We start from the raw sequence: 19973 nt of genomic DNA on the forward strand, positions 1-19973 counted from the left end.
CTCATTAAAAGCCCATCTAAATGGATTCTCTCATCTAGTCATACAATGATGGATAGAAGGCTTATGGGGATTCTCAATATCTGTCCTGATTAGGAAAAGATTGATTTTGTGTTGCTAGACACTCACAATGGTTGGAAACTAGAGACTTCAAAATGAATTGAGACATTAATCACACACTAAACATAAAAATTTGAGATTATAATTTTTGGTTTTGAAGTATGTAAAGGCCACTTGTAATGTTTGAAATCAAGTTGTAACTTGACACAAATTAGAAGGATGCTTACTAATGAAGAAATCCCTTTTTCATTTCTTCCCTTTTGTCGAGGTTATTTATTGTAGTTTTAGAATGCATGCCCCATATTTCTGACTAAAAATGGGGACCTCCCCCCCCCCACCCATTTTTTTCAAGCATGAGATTCCTTTCAAAGCACCTAGTCAAGTGACTCAATGGATGAAAATCTCCCTCTAACTAAAATATCCAACCAATCAATCTTGGGTGATAAAAAATGGTCAAAAGGGAAAATTTTGGCTAAGGGAGTAAAAATAAGTGTAGGTGCACACTTGCACACATATGCCCCACATGGACTACACAATGTACATAGTCATCACTTCCTTGAAGATGCCCTTGTGCACATGCACACATGCATACATGTGCATGTGTGCACTCTCCTAAATCTCCACTATAAATAAGACTCTTATCCCCTCTTTCCAGTCACTTGTTCACACCAAGCCTTTGAGACCACACTTTTTCACCCTTAGAGCCCCTACATCTCTATATCAACATACATCCCCACTTCCAAACTCTTCAAAAGGTAAGGAGGAGAAACACAAAAGTGCACATCCATAGGTTTGCACCCTCTAAGTCTTCACATGTGATCTTTCTCCAAGAGTGCACATTATGCACTTAGACTATTAAGGGGTCTATGTCTCACATCCATGTGTGCATGTTGCATAGATATGTAGGTGTACTATGTGTACAACATGCACATCTCATGACATATCCCATTTCCTAGAGCCCTATGAATGCATACTACACACATTGTACACACACACACACATGTGTGCCATTTATGCATGTGCCCCATGTGCATTATGTGCACAACATGTGTATGCCAATTCATCCACCCTTTTGAAATTTTCTAAGGGTGTGCATTGTGGACCTTTTGCACATGCACAAGTGTGCCATGTATGTCATGTGCGCAAGTGTGCATTTCATGCACTCTTTGATTTTTGGGTATTTTTCATCATTGTTTAACTAGTTGCCTTTAAATATTAATGAGCACCAAATAAATCCAAATTTAGAGATAAGTACTTGGAAATCCAAGATACAAAGTTAGGACACATCAACTAGAATATATTCCTATTATTGTGCAACAATCCCAAGGAAAGATTAGCTATGGTATATGCATTGATCAAAAGAAGACTAGTGAACATGGCATCTCATCTAGTATTAGTCAAGTCATTAGAGCTAATTATGACCCTAGCACACCACTATGTACTAGAGGAGAAAGTGGTTAAAAGTATGATAGAGAAAATTATCTTGGACATCAAACCTTGAAACATCCATAAGGTCTTCTATCTAGCATTGGTGGATCAATAGTTATAGATCACCTATGACATGCTAGGGAAGTGGTATAGAGAGAATGAGTTAGAGGTGAAAGAGTTGGTACTAGGCAAGTACCTTATTGATAGATCACTACTGAACTAGAGACATGGAAAGGTCAACATGGCCCAAGGTTATATGATAGATGAAATTGGATACTCTATAGTCATTTGAGTAGAGTCATGGGCCTCCCTATAGCCAATCACCTAGAAACCTAGATGGTACATTTTGTTAGTATACAAATTTTCTCTTTGAAAAGAATCTTGAAATGTGACTAGAATTCCCAAATGGAAGAAAAAAAGTTGTTAATAGTTGGATGAGTTATCATTGATTAGTAAATCTCCTCTTGTAATGCCCCGCCAAAGGATCCAAAGAATTAACCTAGAATTTCACTAAGTTTGGTAGCATTTTTTTTTTAAAAATAGACATGGACGTAAAACCATATACAACTTATGCATAATAATGGAAGCAATAACAAAAGTACAAGTGAAAGTAAATATAACAGGTTATATTCTTTAAGGATCCCTTAACATTGAATGATATCTAAATCAACTAACATTATTGAATCCATCTAATACAACAACCACATAAAATAATAATGATAAGTCCAATGTTTATACATTACATTTCTAAATGCTCAATCATCCACTGTACATGTTACAGGGTATGAAAGGCTTAAAAGAATATACATATGTGAAATAAAGTATATCATCATTCTAAATCTAATCCATGATGCAATAGCATAAATGAAACCATACATGATACATCACCATAAGAGATAACCATAAGTAATTAAAAATAAATACCTAAGTGCATGGTTCCTCCCAATCATAAATAGCATCATTAAACCATCATGGATCCTAGCCATCCCTCCATGCGTAACATTCCAAATCACCAAAGAGATCATCGGTATTAACATAGTAGGAATGCCACACTTATACATACTACATCATATATAGAAAGTAATCTGACATGCAAATATAAGCATAAGATAACACCATCTAACATATGCTAAACATTAATGAAAGGATACGTATCCACCATCATAGTCCAAGAATGCATCAGCTACAGTGTCCCAAATGGATCTCAAATGATAAGAGTGGAAAAACACTACCACCAGACCACATGGAACCTAAGTGGTCCACTCCCACCATGCTGAGGAGATAATCTCAAGTCCTATACAAGTTATCAAATCACATAGCATAAATACTCTCTAAGTCTAGGAATCCTAAAAGTATACTAACTCAAAGGTTTCAATCACAAAACTGACATCTAATTCCCAAAGGCACACAATGACATGTAGGAAACCTACTCCGTAAGTGGGCAAGTGTCATCGCATTAATCATGTAGAAGTTACCTTAGCAGTTAGCTTAGGACTCGAAGGTCCCTACTGATCCTTATGTGGCCACTAGTATCCTCTCATATTGACAAGGCATACTATGGAATGCAAGGTCGCAACCAAGTGTTCTCTCTACTCCCATCCTAGTTTCTACTAGCACTCGAGGCATGGGCGAGAACAAAAAAATTATCTTATTAGGTTCATTTAGTTAGTATTAGGTATGTATGTTTTCACTTATTAAGACAACTTACAATGAGTTACCCTGGCAGCCTCTTAGGGCCTCAACCCCCATTGCAAGCCACTTCCCATCACTACAAGTAGACAACCTACCCTAAGCTCATGGAATCATAAATCTCAAAATCAAAAAAGATAATCCACAATATAAACATCAAATCTCCATGAGTCAATTGAAAAACATCATAGATAATCATTACCACAATAGTTCTCTATTAGCAACTGAAGATATCCCTGATAATCACAATAATCATTGGTTCTCAATAACCAAAATATATCTCAAAATCATACTGATCGAAGACTCCAAAATGGTTGAGTCAAACATGTCACAACATGACACCATCAAGAATAAGTCAATGTTTCAGTCCCATCATGGCAACTGGAAAGTACTCTAAGGATAACTGATCGATGACTCAAAATGGTTAAGTCAAGTGTTTCAGATACATATAACTCAGCTTCACTCAAGAAGACTAAAAAGCATTAATCAATCAGTAAATACAAACATATCATAGAGCATACCATCACATAACCATGGTTGGGTTTATAAAGATCAAAAATATGACATCATCATGACATCACAATCATAACCCCCAAGCCTCTGGTAGATGTCCTATACTGGTCAACACTAGTCAACCCAAAACCCAAAACAAATAGCATAGAGAAAACACAATGCACACACATGTTTGGGTTTGCTAAATTTTACATAATTGAATAAAGTGTGGAGGTCTCAGTTTTTCGTTTCCAAGTTTAGATATTGAGTGGAGGAACATTTTGTACATTTATCCTAACCCATGTATTGTTTTGATGAATTAAAAATTTTCCCTCTAACCTTTAGAATTCAATTTTCTAAATGTTCTAAGAGTTATATGCTATTCTTATTGTGATAATGAATTATCATTTTTTTCAAAAAAACTCAATTTACAATTTTGAGGACTTAATATTTGATAACTTAAATATTATAACTTTCAATTAAACTTAATTAGATTAAATTCTAATTAAGTAAATTAATTAATTTAAAACTATATTATTTATTTAATAATTTTAAAATAACTTGAATATTAATTTTTTTATTAATATAATATATACACATATATATTTATATACACACACACACACACACATATATATATATAATATACATATATATATATATATATATATATATATATATAAAATATACAATATATCAAATTATCTCATAAAATTGAATTATGAATCTGAACCATATAACCTGCGATTCATATCATTACTATTTTAAAAAAAGATTGAAAGCGATTTAAATCGTTGCACATTCATTACAACTATCGACTCCCTCTTTAAAGGGAAGTTGTGCGGCCTGCCACTGTCGCAGGGCCTGTGACAGCAGGTACGGCTGTCAATGCATTCATAAGGAAGGAATGGGGTGGATAACACCCCCCCCCCCCCCCCCCCCCCCCAAAATTTGATTACAATGTAATTTTATAATGTTTTCAATAACATTTTTCAAATGCTGTCGTCAATACAAATTGCGATGCGATTTTATAAGTTCTCACTGCGATATATCATTTAATCTTTCAATTAAATATATATATATATATATATATATTTGTATGTATATATAAATGTATATTTATATATAAATGTGTGTATATATATATAATATATAATATATATATATGTATGCAGATCTGAAAAAATATAAAAACATGCACAGATCATATACAGAATCTTTTAAAGGCTTCCAATTTTAAGAATTTTCCTATAACACATTTATTCTCTAAATTTATCCATTAATTCTTCTAATAGATTTGACTATAAATTTTAACCCTAGTCCATAGAATTCTTACATCTACACTTGTGGGGTTTTCTCACATAAGAAATTTAAATATCCATGACAAGAATAAAACAATTGGAACATTCACACATAAAATCTTCAGAAAGTATTCAAAAGACATGAAGAAGACAGGAAGTGCGAGAAGCGGAAATAACATAGGTAAAATCACAAGAGTCTACCTAGATTCTGATGCTAATTTGCTTCTCCTCAGAAACTGTAGAGCAAGCTCCTTCCTTCTCCCACGTTCTCTAGTCCTCCAAAAATGCTCTCCCTAAGCCTCTAGGAGTTCCTGAATATAAAGAACTCTTGAGAAGCACCTAGAATGTCTCTAGAAACAACTAGAAGGTGTTGAAAACTAAGCATGACTCTATTCGAACCTTCTAGATGAGTCATAAGGTGGTAGACACCATGTGCTTAATTGGTGCACTAACTCCTGTGTTGTTGACATATGAGAAATAAAAAGGTGCGTTAACTCCTAGGCGAGCTTATAAATTTTATTTTTAATTTTTATAACTTTCATTTTAATTTTTATAACTTTTATTATTATTATTTATTTATTACTTTATTATTATTTTATAATTATTATTAATTTTAATTTCTAATTTCTTTTATTTAATTATTTTCTCAATTAATTCTCATTTAATTAGTTATAGTCAAAATATCAAAGATCGTGATATTATATTAATTTTCTCCAAATAATTAATTTATTAATAAAATCTATTTATTAAGACTTAATTAATAGAAAATTCACCATAGACCTCCAAGATAAAATATGAAAACCCATCATAGAACAATGCACACAAAATCAGTCTAAAGAGTTAAAAATCATAAATTATGTCATCCGACACATTCGGTGGTTAAAATATCCAGATACTTGTCCTATCTCTCTAGGACAATGGTTTTAAGGGTTTGGGATTTGGACTTGAGAATTTATCTCCCTTCTCTCATCATTGAGATAGTGTAATAGGGTACACTCATCCTGGCAATTCAAGGAAGTGGATACCTAGTACCTGCAACCTACATAAAAACCATGCATGTACATACAATATATATAATACTAAGCTAAATAGGCAATGGTAGGAAGTGGTGCATCGTGTAGATCCTGACTAGCAAGTGACTATGACTCCCTTCCTTAACCACATCAGAAATGCCATACAATAAGAACAAACATGCACACCATACACATGCAAGTATGGGGTAAGTATCCATAATAAAACACATATGATAATAAACCATCTAACTAACCATCATCAATAACTGAAAGCAATGTAATGATCATCATGCATACATGAAATGTAGAGTCTAATTAATCTCATCATATATCAACTGAATCCATAACATAATGTCTGATGGCCTCGAAACATGCTACTAATCCATCAACATAAAAATAGTCTAACATAGTTCGATAATAATAGCAACAATATGTCCAAAAATATGTGAATGAGGGTAGGCACTACACCTCTTAATTGAGAGGTACAACTCCCTCATAAAAAGATATCCAATGAATTAGATAAATTGATTATGTATTTAACATGAAGACATGAAGGTTTGCTAACATTCACCCATCAACATGGAATGAATGCAATTGCAAGGTTTATGAATAGAATAAAGAGAGAAATAATGGAAAATAGTCATATGAACAATCATTAAATCCTCTTTACATCATAGATAAATGGAGAGAAACATTATTTTATTCTATAACTATAAATAACTACATGATTCGATTCAAAACATGAAACAAATGACCATACAATTAAGAAAGATCAAAGAATTACATCTTCAAACCACAAAAACTGATAAGCATAACCTATAACATAAAATCATATGATAAGATGTCCATGCAATTACAAATAGAGAAACCCTTTCCTTGTTACAATCAACACTTTAAAATGTCTTCCCCAGTAGTCTTGAAACTATTGAAAGAAGAACCCTTCTTAAACTGAAAAAATTTGCAATCTATAGTTATAGGGGTCCTTGTTCAATTTTATAATTGAATCTTTTTTTACATGCCCCTTAAGAATAAGGTGTATTTCCCTCTTAATTCTTTTGTGAGTCACCACATAATTCTAGGGTAAGTATCAATGAACTATATGTTTTTATGTTATGTAGATTGTGATGGTCAAACAACTTCAACAGGCACCTTATGAAATAGAGGTAACGTTTACATTGTTCAAGTAGTCACACATATGTGGCTTTGGATTCCATCATGAGCATGTCTTTTTAAATAAAATGTGCACATGGAAATCTATACTATAGAGAATGGACACATCTATACTACCTATGTCTAGACATGAATACACATGGCTTGGATATGCATGTGTGTCCAAAAAGGTTCTCATAATTTTGGGCACCACACATCATGATGTCTTCTTTAAAATAAGATGTTCTCATCCAATGGCATTCTTGAGATCAACCATATAAAATTATGGATCATTTGGAAATTAACAAGGTTTGAGGCTCAAGATGAGGTGGCCTAGACCTTTGGGTCCATGAGTTAGAATCAATCTCATTATCACATAAGCATTTTCCTTATAAACTTAATTATTTTTCTTTGAGATGTCATCGCATATCAAAATTCATGAACATTTCCAATCTAATCTACCTCCAACATACATTTATAGTGATCTTAATGCTAACATACTTGTCTTAGATCATTGTGATAATTAAAAGAGCTTTAACATAATTGATACTCTAAGGGTAGGGGTTCCATGAACCTTAGTATAGGATAACACTCTTTGCACTTGAGAGACAAAATCAAAATAACTTCTTTTTTTTTTGTTAATATTGCTTAGCATGAGTAAGCTATCAGGATAAGTATTATGAGTTAAATATAATCATTTGAGTTCTCATCCTATTTATTAGGTGTTGTGATAGAGTTATAAAGTTTCACTCCACTAAAATACTCTTCAAATTCAAATTGAGAAGTTGCCACTATTTGCATCTTCCTAATTATTGTAAAGTGGTGGACTTTAGATCTTCTGATGTTTACAAATCTACAACTCTAAAAGTGAACTTTAACCTTTGGATCTAGGAAAAATAAACCATGTAATTATATTGGTGATTGAGCCCTTTGAACTCTGTGCTTAAAACTGAACCTTTTTTTTTCATTTAAGCCACCGAACCCCAAAGTCTACATTTTTCTGAATTAGTGAATCTGCATCTTAATTTTTATTTCAAACCTAGCAAGGTGAACCTTTAAACTTGAAGCTTGAACTTTGATTTTGCAAGCTTGTAATTGAACCCTAAATCAATGAACCCAATTTTTAACTATGAACTTTAACCTTTGAACCTAGTTTTGTACCTCAAATCTTGAACTTAGAGGTTTGAGTTCAAGTGTAACCCAATCTTAGAACACTATTTCTTTGTAGATGAAACTTTAAAAAGTCATCATTAGCATGAAAAAAAGCCACAAGAAACCAAAACAATTTCTCTACAGACCAATTTACAAAATTTAAAAACTTAGGTGCTAAAAGTATGCTTATACACATCATAGAGACCATGTGAATAGTGAAGATGTCAATCAATTGGACCATGATTCTTAGTGAAAATCTTGATGAACAACTCATTTTAGTAAAGAATGACATGTGCTTCTACATGACTTCTTATGTTGTGTATCTTCTAGTAGTGAGACCAATAGATTACCTTGGGTTGGTTAGGAAGGGTAGTATACATGATTCAAATGCCTATCTATATATAGTTTATGCCCAACTAGTGAAGGAGAAGCTTCCTTTCAAGAGCCCTAAATAATGGCTGGTCAATGATGAATTCATCTTTGTCACCATTCGATTTATAGAAAGAGACTATGTCAAGAGTGTGTCAATAGAGTAGCAACTCAAATATCACAAATTGGAGTTTGTTTCATCAAGATCAACACATTTCCTATATCCAAATATCGCATACTCTCATGTGCCCAAAGAAGCTTCCTAGATATCCATCCAACAAACTATTTATATTAGAGATAGTAAGGCAATTGGACTTTGCCTATCATAGAGTGCAGAAAAAATATAAGAAGATATGGTTCTGGCCAATCACCATTAGAGCTTTCAAGGTCAAGGAGAAGCAAGACATAGCTACTTTTAACTTAGAATAGGACCAATACCCATGGGAGGATTATCAATCACCTTGCCCATTCTTTGACAACATCAAGATGGTGCAGGATTTAGTATGGAAGATATTTGTACCTGATATAGAAATTGAAGATTGCTAGATAAACTACATACATGACAGTAAGGTCTAGATTAGGGAGTAATTTAGAATGAGTCTATATCTTGTAGAAAAGGTGTTGAACCTAGAAGTATCCCTCAAAGCATGGAATAACTACACCTCAATAAATTGAATCCATTTTACAATAGGGATAAAATATATGAGTGACCTACCATGAATGCAAAAATTGGTCGAGACAAGAATGATAATATCCAACATAGGACTTGGACTATTATAGAATTAACAAGGGAGTGGGTTAGGAAGCCTTTTTCCTTATGATCTATTGTGCCAAGCTCCAACTCTACAAGCCACTTCCTAACCAAAGAAGGGTAAAGGAACAATAGTTACAATTCATACATACCCTACAAAGTCACTAGTGAGGCCAAAGATAGTGCATCAACACTAATGAGAGGTGGAGTACTTCCAAACTAAAAGTGTTAAGAGAAAGAAAACAAAGAAGGTCACTCTAGAGATACACAAACAAGAGAAGGTCCAAGAAGAACCGGCCATTAGGTAATAGTTAGAAGCCCAAGTCAAGAAATAAGAGCCCCAACCCATGCAGGAACAAATCTTAATACAAGAAGACCTTGTAACCCTAGTAGAGACCAACCCATCAATGCCAAAGAGAGCTCAAATTGAGATAATAGTGATAGGGGCAAAGAGAAAGAAGTTAGAGAAGAAAAGAACTTTGTCACCTCAAGTTTTAAAAACTATTGCCATGGTTCAAGATGAGGAAGATGATGTAAAGATTGAATATTTCCCACTCAATTAAGGAATCTTCTCAGAAAGAGTTATAGAAGAAGAAAGGAGGATGAATTTTAGTTAGACACTTCCTTATATCCCACAAGAGCCCATCCATATAGAATCCTTAGAAGAGGAACAAGAGAAGTGGATAAAAGAGATGGAGAGTGAAGAAACTGGTGTCTTCGACATTTTAGACCTTAACTTCATCCCAGTATGCATAGAGATAGTAGGAGAAAGGATACGAATACCCCCTAGAAAGAGTTGTTAAGAGAAGATTGGAAATAATTGCTTTATTTACCTAAAGGGCCCCTTGGTATACCTCCTACACCATCAAAGGACCTTTCATCTATACCCCCTTAGTTAGAGAAAGAATCAATTTCTATACCTCCTACAATAATAGAGCCTAAAAGCTAGACTATAGAGGAAGGAGAGTATGTCTAGTTACATATAGATGAGGTACCAAAAGAGTGAGATATTTTCGATGAGGGGATAAATTCTTCCAATGAAATAGACTAGGTCTTTAGCCTAAGAAGAAATGGAAGCTCAATTACTAGCCCTCCCTTAATAAGAGAAGACTCTTGAGTTTGGCAATATAGGGAAAGGGCCATCTTTGGAACCTAGTACATGTATTCCATGGGAACTACCTTAGTATAATTGAAAAGGGAGGTTTTGATTTGACAAAGGAGACATGTGGAATTCACCAAAGAGGAGGGGGTTAAAGAATTGGTAAAAGAAGTTAGGATGCAAGAACTACCCAAGGAGGATACTAAAACATTGGATTTTATCATGAAGAAACAGAATGAAGATCTTTTGTCATGTGTTTCCATTATGCATCCTCATGCTAATACAAATGAATTTTCACCAAAAAAGTATCATATGAAATAGATAGTGTTGGGAAAACCCACAATTGATATGGCCAAGGCTTTAATCACCATGAGCGTTAAGAAAGTATTTTCACACCTAGATAAAGATGAGTCATAAATCTTGGTTTTGAGGAAACAAAATGAATTAATAAGGGGATATTTGAATGAGATATTGGGTTTGATAGACTCTAATCATCCAAAAATTATATTATGTGCCACTTTACAGAGAAAAGAGACTAGACAAGTTGTAGGAGAAACTAATTCATTTTTGGACCCTTGCAAAAGGTGGTGTCATAGTTTTGAAGATAGAGGGGAAAAACTAATAGAGGATAATTTGAACCTCCTACACAATATTCAGAATAATGCAAAAAAAATTGGTTATGATAATAAACTAATATTTTGAGCTAATGGATGAAGTATGTACCTAGGCTAATAATTTGGAAGCACTAATAACTATTAAAGGGAAAAGCTATTGAATTTTAATGGAAGAATATATAGTAGAGGAGTGAGATAAAATAGATGATTAGATATTAAAGGTGGTGGTCGATAATAATATTGTAGCATGATTATATGAGGATATTCAAGAGATAAAGAATAAATCTTGAGGACAATTTTTTGAAGTGAACAAATATTATAATACTGCTAGCCTAGCTCAATTTTTGGGGATGAGTCATGGACTCAAATTTCATTAGTAGAAACACACATGAAACAATTTAGAGAATTATTTGAGGCATCTTCATCCAATTATGATGTTAGAAAAATCTTCAAGATCTATAGAAGAAGCATTATTGAAGTTAGATTCTAGATTGGAAGATTTTGGGGATGCTAGGCTAGAAATCAGTAATTACCACAAAGTGGTGCCTAATAAATATGAGTCTTTGGATTTAAAAAAAGTGTAGATCACTACTATTATCCAAAATTTTAGGAACAAACATCTAGACATCATTTTGGTGTCATGCCCATATTTTACAAGGCAAAACACAACTTTTTTTTTTGAAAGGTACACTTAAGGGACCACATATAAATATAAGTAGGTTATGGATAATATATCAAGTGAGTAGGAGTTTGAAATATATCTACTCATTTTCTTTTTTATAATAGTTATATACACTTGGACAATACATACTTCAATCACTAAATTGAGGGCGATTCTTTAAGTTGGTTGATTTAGCATAGAGTAAAGTGGTTTATAAACTCTAGGTAGCATTAACATTTTCAACTAGGTGTTAGCTATCAAGGGTAGAATACTAATGTTCTATGCACCCTCAAGATATGGTTGGTTGGATAGATAATCCTAGTTGGTGGCAATGTAAAAGGATTCATTTCATTCAAAACTCCAATCTCTAGGAAAAATAATCAAGGATTATCTATCAATCATAAGATTTCACAATGCTAACTTTATTAAAATTCAAGTAACGACATAAGGGTTGGGTGGTATTATGAGATATTACTTTTATTTTGACATCATAACTTGCAAGTAAATGTTGTGTTATAAATGTGAATCACCAATTCTTTATCCAATATAGGCTCATAAACTTGATAATCAGAAATGTACAAATAACCATGTTGTTCTAATTATTTTGATTATCTTGCAATATATATTTCTTATCATTTTATTGGTAAACATATTTGTTCTTTGTTGATTATGACTCTTGAATGCTCAAATTATGAAAAATATCTAATTACAAGTAGTTGAAAATCCAATTCCAAATAGACTGGCTTTTCTTTGAATTAATAGGTACAGCTCCCTATGGTGGATTTGCAATGAATTATGTTTTATTCCTAAAACTAATATGAGGGTGTGTTCTTAACCTAAGAACAGAAGAGGTAAAATCGAGCCAGACCTAAACATGATCTAACTCAGGCAGAAAAAGATTTCTAAAGAATTGATTAAGTTCATGAACCCACACATCTTATGAGCTCACAAAGCTTAATGACTTAAACTAGCATAACAACTAAAACTGAACTAAATTAACTAGGATCTAAACTAAAAAGAAGAAGAAGAAAGGGGGAAATGTTTAAGAGATTACTCTTTGAACATGCAATAACACTACTTATCACATCCATTCCCTGCCTCAAAATAGGGGAATAAAACTTCATTCTTTTCTTGCTTCAATCCAAATAAAAGAGAAAAAATATAACTAACAACTAACAGAAATGGGGAAAAAAATAGTTGATACAAAATACCATTCAATTGACTTTTCATCAAATACTTTACACCAAAAATTTGCTGACCTTTTATTCATCTTTCAATTTAATACATATAGGATTTTGAGATGACTGTTACAATAGAAGTTCAATTAGTTCATCTCCTCAAAGACTGAAAAATGGCAAGAAACCAGTTTGTCATATTTGAATAATTACATAAGAAAGTGAGAAGGGGGTAGAATGTGAATCACTTCATCTTCTTCCCCTTTTCTACATTTTTTCTATAGGCCTTAACAGTGACTATGATTAGGATTATCTCTTCATTCCTAGGCACATGTATGTTGGTGTATCTCAAGAGACACTTAGAATGCTCCCTGGCCAACTCCTTCATAGCATTCAAATTATTTGACAATTACTTCGTGGCCATGTGTATGCATCTACTAAGTTTCTAGAGTTTTGCAACTCTATTTTGATTACTAGAAGATACATTAGTTAGACTATCTAAGAATTTAGAGAATTCTCCTTCATGACATTTATCCCAATGAGTGCTTTCCCTTGGTCACTAGTCTATGACTCTATATGTAGCCCCCTCATGAGTTCAAATCCTCTCTCTTGGGTCTTCTTCACTTTATCCTCTATTTCCTTATGTCCCTTTTTCTCTAATAAGATCATTTTTGACTTGAACTGCATGCTCTGGAGCCATTTGAATAGAGGTTCATCTCCCTTTGCCAAGAATTTTTCTTCAATGGCTGCCATTACCTTCATTTGAATGATCATCTTCAGAAGATAGATAGAATCATCGCTCTTCACTCTTTCTTTAGCCAAAGTACTATTATTTGCTAAGATGTTATCCTTCTCTATTTATAATCTTAAGATAACATTGTCAATTTGTTCTATAATAGAGACTCCCTCTAATTTGAGCTTCCCAGTCCAATCTTTACCAATTTGGCCAAAGTGCCTATCTTCCTAAAGTCGAGAGATAAGGACTTGAACTTCAGCAGCAGTAGGATTTCTTATTAGTAGTACTCCAGAGAAAGTTGCCAATGGAGCGATCGATTGTCTGATGAATTTTTTCAACTCTTCTATCTCAACCTTCATCCTAACTTTTGACAACTTTAGGTTTTCCAATTATCCCTCAATTACTTCATTAGTTGACTTCCACAAGCCAACCTTGGTATCATGTCTAGCCTCTCCAATGTCCACTGAGTGTAGAGTAAAATCATCAGTAGTCATACTTTCAATTTTTCCTTCTTTGTTGGGCTTGGCTATCTCCATTGTTAGGTGCCCTATTTTTGGATCTTGCCCAAGTATAGACAAGGTTTTCTACTTCTTTACCTTGGTTAATGTAGATCTAGAAAAAACTACAAGGGATATAGTATCCTTGGTGGGGGTGCTTTCATCTTTAATTTTTCTCTTTCTCTCTAGACTATCCTCTAACCAATAATCACTACTTATCACCTTGGAGGCCATCCCAACTAATTCTATGCTAAACATCTTCTTCTTAACTTGAGTAATTATCATTGTAGTTGAAGTGAAGTGATTCTTTAGGGATTGAGAAATGATCTTGGAAGAGCTCTGGCCTTTCTCCACCTCTGAGGTTCTCTTAGTTCCCTCATCGGATTTAGTAGATTGACTTCTACTTCTCTTTCCATCTCCTAAATCTACTATCTACACTAGGGAGCCACTTGGTTACAGAAGTGTAGCACTTACTAGTGGAACTAGGCTATGATTAGGTGAAGGAATTGGGGTAAAATGAGGAGAGGGGACTGGTGTAACACGAGGAGAGGGAATTGAGGTAAAAGCACTAACCTTTGGCTTCTCCATCTTCTTCTCCTCAGCATCAATTTGAGTTCCAATAACTGGGAGGGAGCCATTATGACAAGTCTTAGCCATGGGGATTCTCTTGTTTGGAGGTTGGTCACCTCCTCCTAAAGTTTGAGCTGGTCCTTGAGTAACAGCTACTATTATGCCTAGTGTAGCACTCTGGGAGGAAGAGGGAGTTATTGTTTCTAGAGAATCTTGAGTGGTTGTCCCTTTACTCTGGCTTCTTTTGGCTATCCATTCGACCCATTTCCCAATTATTTTGATGATTTAGACCATAATAGTGTCTAAATCTTCCTCAACATCCTCATAAGGCTCTAAATTGATAGGAGTGTTCCTTAACTTAGTCAGCTATATATTGTTATACATATATTTCCCATCATCCTCCAATCCTTCAACATTAAGATTGATATTATACATTTTTATTTTCTCCATTGTGAGCCTAGCAAAAGAATGATCTCAACTTTCAAATTTATCTTTACAATCCACACAATAATCTTCAAATGTGGTAATATGTTTGATCATACTCCCAATCTACAACACTTCCCTAGCATATCCATTTAGATCAAACATAGGTCTCAAGACTTCATACATCTCCAATTTGTATTTCATCTCAAATACTTTGAGCATATTCTTTGCATCATATTGGGACTCAAAATTGAAAGCTCCTACTTTCATAGGGAACTCATATCCCTTCTTTTTCAAGGTTCCACTTAGCACATTCACCTAGACCACCTACCTCATGATCTCTATCAGCATGATCATGTCACTCAGATACCTGGGAAGCTTCAAGGGGAATCCATGGAAAGCTACAAGACACAAATATGAGAAATATTAGAATTGGATAAAATAGCTTCTGCACTAACTAATAATTACCATTGCCTCTGGACTAAATTTCATCTCTAGGTATCCCTAGAGTTTCTTAAAAATTCTTATTGTGAATGTATCATTAACTTTGATATACTTAGCATAACTATTTTACAATTGCAAGCATGGATAGAACTCATAACACTTCGCATCATCAGGAAAGTTTTCTATTCTTGGAAGGCCCAGCCATAACTATAGAGATGCTAGCATGTAAATCATAAAGGAAGGCATAGAGAAAGTGTTGTAGAACTTCACAATGCTGAGAGCATTGGAAAGATTTTCAGTTACCTCATGAGCCCAATCAATATATTGTGTATCCAAACAAATAACTTGTACCAAAAAGAAATACTATTTAATGAAATTTAGAGCTTCTACCTCACCTTTCAGTCTATGCAGGAGAACCAGAATGTCTACAATCTTAGGTTTGAGATTAGTACCAAATAGAGTTTTAGGAACCTTGCTCTTGGTGCTTCATGGCATTTGAACCAGGACTGTATATTTTCCTTCCTCCACACCATCTTCTTTGCAGAGAACTCGAAGATTTCTACTCCTACTATCAAGTCTAAAAACTCCTCCCATTTTTGAACTCGAAGGAAATTCACCATATTTTTCCTATCAATGGAGATTAATATTGTATGGTCAAGTAACACAATCTATCTAGTATCTAGATTGTAGTGATTTATGTATTCATAAATCAATTCTGGATCTTGGACTGCCGCCAAGAAACTACTTGCCTCTACTAGTCCGTAGTCTTGAAGCTTCTCAGTTATGGGATGAATCAGCTCTAACTTTAGCCTCCTTTGGAAATATTGCATATCATAAAAATGGAGTGAAGTATTTGTGAAATTCTGCAATGTGGACTAGAATCTATTTAGCCCATCAAAACTTGCAAACCTGGCTGCCATTCTATCTAAGAATGAAGTAGATTGGAATTTTGAATCTAGATAAAGAACATGATATTGAATTCATAAATATAGAATATTTGAAAGTTTTGTGCAATTTAATAGAATAAAAATTCAAGAAAAAGTGGTAGTTTGAATAACTGTTATGTTTCCATCTATATAGGAGTCTCAATTCATCCATTGATCTTTAGGATCCGTGCCACACGAATAAATTAAAGGATAAATTTGTTGAAATAGTAAATGTAGGAGCTCTAATAGATATTTTAGTTTCTTTTCATTGTTTCCATTGGCCCAACAGTAACTTTCCTTTCTTTCATACTTACTTTTGCATTTCCCATTAAGTTTCAAAGAATTATGAACAAAGTACCCTATAAGGAAATATCTACCTAATTGAATTCTGCTTAGTATACCTTTCTAGCAATGGTTAGATTGTTAAGATTATCATCTTCAGATATTTTGTGTACAATTGATGAGCCCAATCTGCTTACAAAGTTGATTTTCTCTTAAATGCAAAAAAATTGTCCTCATGGGTTGAAAACCCACTAAGGAGAAGACGATTCTCATTTTTTCACCTAGGCTTTTCTTTAAACTTTATCCTTTGAGTTGATATTTCCTTTAGGTTTGGAAAAACTTAAAAGGACTACAAAATTTGTAAAGGGGCCCACTTTCTCATTTCTTTCCTTTAAGATTGCCTTTGGTGAAAAATGGACTTCACGGGTCAAAAGCCCATCAAGGAGAAGCCAATTTTGAGTTTTTTGCCTAAGATGATTCTGAGCACTATGATGAATCTTGAATTTTTCCCAAGGTAGAATATTGTAGTGAAAATAGGGATTTTCCATAAGATAGCTCATTATCTTCTTATATAGATCTGTGAGCCTCATTTGTTGCTCTTTGCAAGAAATCACCTTCATGGGCTAAAAACCTGTCGAGGAGAAGGTGATGCTCAATTTTTTGCAAGCTTGCTTCTTTCATCAAAAACATAATAAGTTGCAAACAAGCACAACTTTGTGAATAAATTTTTCATGTTGTAAGAATCCCCATTGAATTAGGTACTAAGCTACCTATAAACTTACAACATCAAGGAAAACCACCCGGCCATGAAATATGGGGGAAGGGAAAGATGAAAAATATAATAGAGACTCTTTTCAACTAAGAGGAATTAAAACTAGACCTAGACATACTTAGGCTTAATTGAGACACAAAATTTTCCACTTTTGAAAAATGGTTATAGGGTGAAAAGTGGAACAATGGCTGGCTCTAACAGGGGACTTGGGTAGACTATACCCAAGCAAGGAACTCAAAATATCTAGTTTCACAAAAAAATAAAAGGTGGCAACACAACAAAACTAAAACATGGAAAAATAGGGAAGAAAAGGCAAGGAAGGAAAACTAACTAGGAAAATAGAGAAAGGAAATAAACATAACAATAATACAATACAGGGGTTACCTATTCTCAATTTGAAATTTGATAAAGCTTTAGATCCTAAAAATTATAGGTCAGAGGTAGCACTTCACCATATTGATAAGCTAATTTGAACAAATTAATCTTGAATGCCTAATGAATTATGAATGGACCTTTCCACAAGGTGTCAAACTTTTTATGCATACCCTTTGGAGCACTTCTCTTATCCCAAAGTAACACATTATCTCCTACCATGAATTTTTGTGGTCTTGCCTTCTTATCAAATAGATTCTTTACTTGCATCTGGTGTTGTGTGATGTGATCTATGATTTCTTCTCTTTCCTCTTCAATTTTTCTTAAGTACAAAATCCTCTTTTCTAAACCATCTTTATAGATATCATCTTCAATCACTATTCTAAGTTTTTTCGTAGCCAATTCCAAAGGTAATGGGAGACTAGCCTCAATTCCGAAGACTAATACAAAAGGAGATATGCCAATTGCCATCTTAGGTGTTACTCTATCTACCCATAGTGCCTCATGAATTTTCTTGTGCCAAGTCTTTTAATTACCTGACACTAATTTCTTGACAATATTTATCAAATTCTTGTTACTAGACTTGGCTTGACCATTTCCTTGTGGGAAATAATTAGATGAATGGTTGACTGTGATTCCATGCTCAAAGAAAAAACTGGTAATCTTAATTGAAGAGAAATAGGTTGCATTAGCCATTAGTAATTTGATGGGAACACCAAACCTAACCAGTATGTTTTCATTAATGAATTTGCAAACTACTTCAGAAGTAGTTTTCTTAGTTGCTTTGGCTTTCAACCACTTAGTGAAGTAATCAATCATAGTTATCACATATTGGTGAATAGTACTAGACACCAGGTTAATCAAACAAATGAAATCAAGATCCCATTGTTGAAAAGGTCCCTCAATGATGACGGGTCTTAACGATAGATCGGCTAATTGAGGACTCGTGGTGAACATCTTACATTTTTCACATTTTTCCACCCAGCAATAGGTATCCTTGAACATTCTAGGCTAGTAATAGCATTGTCCTAATATTTTGAAAGTCATGATTGAGGATGAAAAATACCCTCCACAGGCTTCATCATGAAATGTTCTCAATAGTTTTTCTTGCTGTTGTTTGTCTACACGTCTGAGGAAAGTGCCATCTATGGCTTTTTAAAATAATTTTCCATCCCAAATTACATACTTAGATACTTTCAATTTAAGATCCCTCCTTTGTCTTGCAGTTAGGCCCTCTAGACATTCTCCATATGGTAGCAGATAAGTAATATTCTCAAACTATGGATCATGACGACCTACAGCCAAAACTAGTTGCTTTTCTTCCAATTCTTCTAATTCTTCAATGATCTTGTATTCCACAATCGCCTTGCACAAGGAATTACCCCTTACTAGCTTGGTAGGATTAAATTCTATATCATATTCTTATGTCTTTTCTATCCATGTTCCTCTCACATTACACCCTACATCTTGCTATGTTAACACACTTTTTACTGCTACATACGGGACATAAATGATAGAATGTGAATACAAGATGTAAAATCAAAAAAGTTTAAGTGCTTTGACTATTGCAAAAGCATGTTTCTCAATTTGTGAGTATTTCAATTCATGATTTTTCAAGGGTATTCTCATGAAAGCTATTGGGGCTTGTATCCCTTCATTATTATCTTGCATAAGTCTTGCTAATAAAGTGTGTTCAAAAGAATAATAGTAGATGATGGAATCTTGTTTATAATTTAGGTGACATAATACTAGACCATTAGCAATAGCAGTTTTTATATTCTAAAATGTCTTTTTTCCTACCTCATTCCATTTGAAATTTGAAATTACTTTCATTATGTCCACAATACACTTAGTGGTTTCTACAAAATCTAGTACAAACCTTCTAAGGAAATTCACCTACCTGAAGAATGATTTAACTCTTATTTTATTTGATGGCAAGCTCAATCTTCAAATGGCTTCAACTCATTTAGGATCAATTCTAATACCCTCTTGAGAAACTAT

The sequence above is a fragment of the Cupressus sempervirens genome, chromosome 4 (assembly GCF_028749045.1).
Source record: "Cupressus sempervirens isolate cs-2001-9-10 chromosome 4, ASM2874904v1, whole genome shotgun sequence".
Taxonomy (NCBI): domain Eukaryota; kingdom Viridiplantae; phylum Streptophyta; class Pinopsida; order Cupressales; family Cupressaceae; genus Cupressus; species Cupressus sempervirens.